Below are 8,318 nucleotides of genomic sequence, written 5' to 3' on the forward strand. Positions count from 1 at the left end.
GAACAGCCTTATAATTTGCTAGTTTGGAGAAAGGTAAGAATCTTCAGAAATCTTGGGGAGGATGTTGGACCTCCCTCAGTTATATAGAATGGGGACTTGAGTTTGTTTATTTAGATATTCACGGAAAGTGTCACATGATAGAAAGCAGAAGAACTCAGGGACATTAAAATACTGTCTCTTTTAATCATAAGGAAAATGGGAGGGGATTATTATCTTTTTTTAGCAAGAATGTCCCTCTTTGCTATTTGAGTTGTGGATAATGTCCTCAAGTCACTTTCAGTGTATACAGTGGTATAGAAGGGAGCCCAAATATCTGGTCTATCCCCTTCTAAGACACTGTCCCCCATTTCACACATGCAGGAATCCCCACGAGATTAATGTTGGGTGGGGGGGGGCGTGGCATGGCTCCAAAGGGTCACCTATTATATTGAAGGTTAGAAAGCTTTCATGTTGAGATGACAGAAAAATTGTGTTGTTAGTAAATTCTGGAAAAAGTTTGAAAGTCATTAAGATATTGGGAGAAAAATATAAAATACGAAGAAGAAAACTACATAAGAAAATTTTGTGTTCTCGCTATCACAAGAATGGAGTAAACCAAGAACATATAATCCAATTAAGCAGAACTAAAATCTCCATAAAGACTGTGTATGCACCATTCCTGGTTACCTTGATAACTCCTTCCTGAGGACCACGATGTTATAATGAGAAAAAAACATACGTACATGTGACCTAGCAAGATCCCCTTGGGGGAAGGTCTGGGGAGAAGTTTGGGAGTGGAAGAATTGAGTTTGGTTCAGAGGAACCCAAGAGGAAGATCTTGGGTACCGTAGACCACTGTACCCCTTGCTGACTTGGACACAGTCAGGGTAAATAGTAAACCAAATGTCTGTGGATCCGCAGTGCTTCTCCTGCCACACCACAGGCCTCCCTGCCTGCGGGGAACTTTGCACTGAAAAGCAGAAGCACTGGGCAGGGGGTGGTGGGGAGTGAAGTTGGTATGGTTGTACCTTCCCTCACTGTCTGCATGGCAGGTTGGGGCCATCAGAGCCCAGTTCCACATCCTTTCATCTCAGTTCCTTTAACTGAAAAGTGGAGATGTCAACAGCACCTGTCTCAAAGGGATTTTATGAGGAATAAATGAGTTAACACACAGAAAGCACTTAGAACAATGCTTGGCAAGTAGTAAGTTTTCTTAATGTGTTAGCTATTAATATTGTAATTGTTACTATTATTTAATGGAGGAAGTTGGAGTAGAACCCAGAGTCAGCACTTTAGTATCTATCTGGGCATGATGTCTGTGATGACAAAGAGGAGGAAAGGGAGGAAAAGCATTAGTTGCTAAAGAGAAGATGGTTTGGGGCAGGTCAAGTTTAAAATGAAGAGCTGGGTCAGAATCCCTGGATCCCAAAGAAGCCACAGTTCTTGCACCAAGGATGATGCTTCTTTGAGGGTGAGCTGGTCTACTCCCCAGGGTTATGCTTTGTGACAAGGACCCCACATCCCAACAGGATCAAACCTCAGGCATCATTGCTTTGCTACCAATACCATCTCTGACTGTAAGACACACATTGATTTAATAACAGACTTCCAGAAGGGGGTGGGGGAGTGGAGAACTAACTCTTCATTAAAGGTGCACATAGATGTTGTCATTTCTCAGAGGTTACAATTACAAGTCTTTGTCTTCTGAGTTTGGGACCCATTGAGAATAGTTACAAGTGTCAGCTAGGGAATAAAATATCAACCTCATCACGGATGAAGTTGGATTGGAGAACTTCTGCTTGGATCTGCTGCCAAAAACGAGGCTTGCACTTTCCCCCAAGTCTACACCGCCACCCTACCTCAGGTGCAGTGTGCAGAGCAGCGGGGCCACTGCTAGCCCTTGGAGAACCTTTAGATGCAGTAGAAAATGTGCCCTTTCTGGTGAGAGCAGCCTCATGGGTACACGGCCTGGCACATAGAATGAAGGCTGCATTTCAGTCCCCGCTGGTCCTCATGGCTGGCCGGGTGCTTCTGTCAGCATATTAACACTCAACTCATTGCAGCTATTCTGCTAAGTAAGGACTCACTTCTCAGTCCACAGCACAGAGAGCCTCAGCTAGGCTACAACCAACTGACCCTAACAGAGGGCCAGGGAAACCATGGGCCTCTAGACCTGCCTCTAGAAGAGGCCCTGGATCCAGAGGGCCTTACTATGTTAAAGATGAAGCAAACAGAATAAACATCACACTAATTAAACAAGCCAAGTGGCTTGAAAAGGTGAAGATAGGCAGACCACTCAGGAGCAGTGGCCTATAATGGTCCATTGCAGTCAAGGGACACCAACTAATGCAGAGGTTTTAAAAATTTGGCCAAGACTCACAATAAAAGACATATTTTGTATCATGACCCAAAACACACACACACACGCACAAGACCTAAATAAAAGCTTTTAGAAATTATATTTACAATGTTCTCTATATTTATATAATGTAAATCTCAACCTTTATTGATTTCATCATCTCTAATTAGTAACAACTCCAGTTTAAAAAACTCTGAACTAATGGAAGTCAAACTCTTGCCCCCATCAATCAGACAAGTATTCTTCCTTCCTTAGAGAGGAGCGAGTGAGGGGAGTGGAGGAAAAAGCAGACATGACCTTCCTGATGCTAAATAGGGGGATAAAATCCACATTCTAGGAGCCCTGGAAATGAGGGGAGGAAAAGATAATATGACCCCACCCCTGGCAACACAGACACAATAGTCTGAACGATGGTTGACAATTTCAGGGATACTAAACTGGTTTTAAGTGCTTCTTTTAATTAAAGAAGCATGGTTTTTTCTTAAACTGTGACTTGAATCAAAAGTACTTTTTGTTTGTTTTTTCTACAAATATGCCTACTGGTTGGTCTCAAAGTGTGACCAAATCAATGCATTATCTGAAGTGACTCAACTGGAACCAACCAAAACAACAAAACAGTCTTCGAGCTGAATCAATATTTTGTTCCTTTCAAGCCTCAATGGGTCCTGAGACTGAAGCCTTCTGAATTGTTGATCCTAGAAGCAGAAGGGCCCTTGGCTCCAAGCTGCTCTGCCTCCCTGCCTTGCACCTCATATCCTAGTCATTCCCAGCTGCTCTCAGTTCCCCCAAAGATCCCCAAATGCTTCAGCCTCCAAGCCTCTGCTCATACAGCCCCTTCTATTTAGACTGCCCTTCCTTCTACTCCTTGCCTCCCTATCTGCTTGGCAACTACCTACTCATCTTTTGAAACTCAACTGAAGGATCACTTCGTTCATTCATTCATTCATTCATTTGCTTTTTCAACAGCTTTAATTGAAGATTCACCATGAGCCATAATAGAGAACCCAAAGGTAAACAATACATGGTCCCTGTTCTTAAAAAGCTTACATCCTGGTTAAGTATAATAGGCACTTATAACCATGTGGTGTATGTAATCACCCAAGCAAGCACAAAGGGTATTATCAGAGCACAGAGGGGGAGCCCTGAAGTCAGTGTAATGGGCCACTTAAGGCTTCCTGGAGGAGCTGATGCTTGACATGGCTGGAGAGGTGAAGGAGAGAGTGGGGATTCTACGGAACAGCAACAATGGAGTAAAATACCATTATTCCCAATTTAGAGATGAAGGAACTAAGGCACGGAATAGTTAAATACATTTCCCAAAGTGAAAAGTTATCAATTAACAGAGCTGATATTTGGTCTCAATCCACGTTAACTCCATGGCAGGTCGCTTAATCATTAACTCGAACAGTATTTCATTTCCCGTAGGAATCCAGACAAGGAGGAATTCCCGGTAGAGACTAGACAAACAGGAAGAAGAAACTGAATGAGAGAGGCATGGGCTGTTAGAGCCATGGTGGAGCCAAGTACCAAGCCCAGAGAGGATTACAGAGGAGGCAAGGGTTGGGGTGGGGATGGGGACAAACCCTGGTTTGCAGGACCTGCAATAAAGCAGATCTCTGCCATTAAGTCCTTGTAGAGAATCTATATCAATGCTACATGTTGGTTGAGCACTAGTCATTTCAAAGTCAAGCCAAGCTAGGGGTAAATCTTTTCTCTGATGGGTATTAGAAATGCACCCTTGGACTAGGAGTTTGTCCTTTATGAGTCTCCATTTCTGCATCTGTACAATGGGCACAGCAATGTCTACCTTACGGGGCTGCCGTGAGGTTTACATTACATGAGATTAAGTGTGTAAAACATGAAGCATAGTTCCTGGGACACAATGTGTGCTGAATTCACATTACTTCTGCTTCCTTTTTTCATCCCTTAGGTTTTCTCTGTCTTGCTGAGGAGCTCTGCCTGGGTCCATCCACTTCTTCTGCTACTGAGTGAGCAGGAGCCTGGAACCCAGCCCCATTATGGTACAAGTGAGTCCCTGGCAACAACCCTGCTAAATGGTGGCTGGAAGCAGAGTCCCGGGGCATTGAGCAGAGCTTACTAGAGAGAAAATGGAAAGAACAGGGTTTATCTTTAAGAGCTGCCAAGGGAGCCAGGAACCACCCATCCCCTGCAGGAAAGAACTGCTAATTGTGTCATTAATAATACTTAGCATTGTCCCATGCTTTTCCAGCCTAATTAATTCCGCTCCAAATCCTGGAAAACAAATGACTGGGTGTGTTGGAGACAGGCCTCTGTTTCCTAGATAGAAGGGTAGAGAAGTGCGTCCTCCGCAATTACTTGGGGAAGGAAAAGGCTGCATTACCACTCCCTAGGGTCAACTTACCCAGGGCAGGAGAGGGCATTGAGCTCTGGTGGGGACTTACCCTCCACCTCCAAGACACTCTTCAAACGGGAACAATCATCCAAGGGTACAAAACTACAACAAGTCTCACCCAGCCCAACACACATTGCCCAGAAGTGGCTAATGTTGTTAAGCTGGCGCCACGGTCTGGAGGTAAAAGTTTATCCCTCTCTTTTCCTAGAACACAGGATCAATGCACCAGAGGACAGGACATGTAGTTTGCTGGTCGACTCTGCTGCCCTTTGACTCAGTGGAGACTTACTTTACAGACCAGAATCTAAGAGTACCAAGAATCTGACCCAGTTCACTCCCTTCAAGAAGTGCAGAGTCAAACGTGAGACACAGAAGAGGCAGATAAAGAGATAGAAACTACGATACAAAGAGAATTACTCAGATATGGGGAGCACAAAGAACCTGTGTCAGTCTGAGAGGTGCAGACAGGATTCCTGGAAGAGAACGCATGTGAGCTGTTCGAGACGATGATTAAGACACAGCAAAGCAAAGAAACGGAGAGATTGGTCCAGAGAGGAGCAGCCGTGTGGATGCTAAGAGTCAAGAGAAGGTAAAGTACATTCGAGGACATGAACACAGTTCCATGCACCTTACAGAGCTCCTGAATTGCAATTAGACAATGACTCATGTCATGACAGAGTGAAGAAAAACTAGTGGGAAGACACGCAAATGTATAGACATGTATAACACATGAAGAGGGCCCAGAGGAAGGAAAAGGATTAAAGGCGGGGAGAGACTACTTCGGCCTTTCACGGAAGGATCAAGTCAGTGTCAGGCTGACAGGGGAAGGTCCTGGCTCAATGAGGCCAGAGGAAGCATTTCTCAGGCATGTCCGTGCAGGAATACCTTACCCCACAAGATTCCGATTCAGGAGGTCTGGTTTGGGCCCCAAGAACCTACACTTCTAGCAAGCATCCTAGGTGACACAGATGCGGGGCATCCACAGACCTCGCTTTGAGAGGTGTGGTAGAGAGGTCCTGGCGCCCAGCCTGGCCTCATATGCTCTCTGATTCCCCTCTGTTCTGTTTGCAAAGAAATCCTAGAAGCAACAACACCCGTCGTGAGATGGGCATGCTGCTGCAGAAGAGGTTTTCTTACCTTCGTCTGGCATTCCACCTTCTCAAATCCAGAAAAGCCCCTGAAATATAAATCTCCGAAGATTCTGTCCCTTATAGCAAGTTCATTGAGCGAAGGGATGCATCTTATTTGAAGGCACATCCCAGCTCCTAGCACAGAGACTGTCCAGGTAGACAACACATGCTTTTTTCATTAATGGAACTGATCTCCATTTCTTTTCTGAAAAGTCTCCTGTGGAAATGTTAGCAGCCATCATGGTTATTTGCATGGAAATAATCTGACTAGGTGACTCCCTGTCTCAATTTCCCCCTTAATAAATAGGAATCTGCTCTCTAGCTATTCCAGAATCACAGTTGGCACAGGACCAATGATTTTGTGTGTGTGTGGTGTTATGTTGCCTGTGTGGGGTCTGTGTGGTCACTGCAAAGTGCAATGGACATAAGAAAACTCAGGTGAGTGACCTTGCTACTGATTAGTTATAGAATCCTGGGAAAGTGAGCTATCGTCTCTATATTTCAATTTCTTCTTTAATGAAGTGAGGAAATTAGACAATTTATTCATTTGTTCATTCATTCAATAAATAATAATCAAGCACATCCACAGTCTACCATGCACTAGGCTAGTTGCAGGGAGTTAGTGGTCAGTAAGACACACTCGATCCCTGTTCTGATGACACAATGATGAATCATGAGACCACCTGCTCTCCATACAGTCACCCATTTCCAAAGTTTGGAAGCATCTTGGAACTGCCCTCTTTCTTCATCCTCCTATAACTCTATTGCCTAAATAACCCGATAATCAATTCCCTCTTCTCCATCCCTGTTATAGTACAGATATTCCAACCACCTCCTAAGTGGTCCCTGCCTCTCGTATGACCCATTAAGGTTCATATTCTTCCATGGTCCCCAGCCGAGCTTTCTCAAATGCAAATCTGATTCCGTTACTGAGCTGTTGACATGCTCTCCCTGACTCCCTTCAGTTACTAGATAATAGTAACAATCATTAAGAGCAACTGCTTGCTGGGTACCAGGCCTTGTTCCAAAGGGCTTTGCATACTTTAACTCGTTAACTCACAGCAACCCTATGAGGTAGGTTCCCGTATTGTCCCCACTTGTGCTGGTTATTTGTCTGTTAGCTGTCAGCTGTGTTCCTGCCCTCTATGTTCTCCTTTACTCTGCGGGGGTTGTGGAGGCCTGCAAACCACATTTCCCAGGCTCCCTGGTCACTGGCTTCCGGTTGGGCTCTGCCCAGGGGAGGCACTGGGGAGAGCCTGGAAAGCTGGAGGTAGGGAGGAGTTTGCTTTTGCACTGTTCTGTTTTCCCCTGCTTCTGCTGGTGCCTCCCCCAGGGGTAGCAGTATTAGTGAGAGCACAGCTTCCCTGTGCCCAGCTGCAGGGACCTCCTGGTAGCAATATCAGCGACAGGGCCTCCAGCAGATCAGCAGCACATGCAGGCTGCTCCTGCCAAAGGCTGGTAAGCGCTTCCTCACCTCTGAGTCACTCTCTCCTCCCTTTTACTTCTCTGCCTCTTCCAAAACATGGTAACTAATTGCCTACATTAAATCCCTCTCTGCTGGAAATATCCGTGGTGCATTCTATTTTCTTGACTGGACACTGATGGATACACCATTTAACACAGAGGAAACTGTGTTAACAGAGAGGTTAAATAACTTGTCCCAAGTTAAACAGCCAGAGAGTGCCAAAACGCACAGATAAGAGAGAAAGAAAAACAAAATACCAGATAATTAAGTCAGAGCTCCTTAAGCACATCACACAAAGCCCTTCATAATTCTTTTCCTCTCTCCATCCATCCACATCTCACAGTCTGGTTGTAGGGAATTGTGTTTTGCTGTTATTTTTGTTCCTGAATGAATGAATGAATGAATGCAAAATGCACCATACTTGTGTAAAACCCCAGCAGGATCTGTGATCGCAGGCAACGGATCAGTGAGGGACTATGTAATAAACAAATGATTAACTCTAAGCATACAACCAATCGATGTGAGAAGAAATTCCCTACCTCCATATTCCTGCTAGCCTCAGTGTTAGAGCCTGCTCCATCCCAGACACTGAACATTCACATTCCTTGTGCAGTCAGCACACAAGAAATGCACATTTGTTAAATGAATGAATCAATCAAGCAAAAATGTGATCTATCACTCCATGGTTCAAGGATGTTTAAAATTCTAGTTTATCAAAACACAAAATTTTCCAGGAGTATGCCATAAAAGAAAACCATTACATTTTCCTAAAAACAAAAACCTCCAACATAGCAGACTGCAAATAATTAGACCTTATTGTCTCTAACTTAGAAAACAAAAAGCCAGTTTATCTCAGGGGACGTCCTGTATGAGAAAGGAAAAAGCAATGAGTCATGAATTCTAACCTCCTGTTTCTAACCTGGGTCCACAAATGACCTGTTGCTAAAGGAGAAGAAAGCCATTAATATCCCAACTCAGGGAGCAATTTCATATTTTGAATAAAAACAAAAT

Source organism: Diceros bicornis, chromosome 21 (assembly GCF_020826845.1).
Source record: "Diceros bicornis minor isolate mBicDic1 chromosome 21, mDicBic1.mat.cur, whole genome shotgun sequence".
Lineage (NCBI taxonomy): Eukaryota > Metazoa > Chordata > Mammalia > Perissodactyla > Rhinocerotidae > Diceros > Diceros bicornis.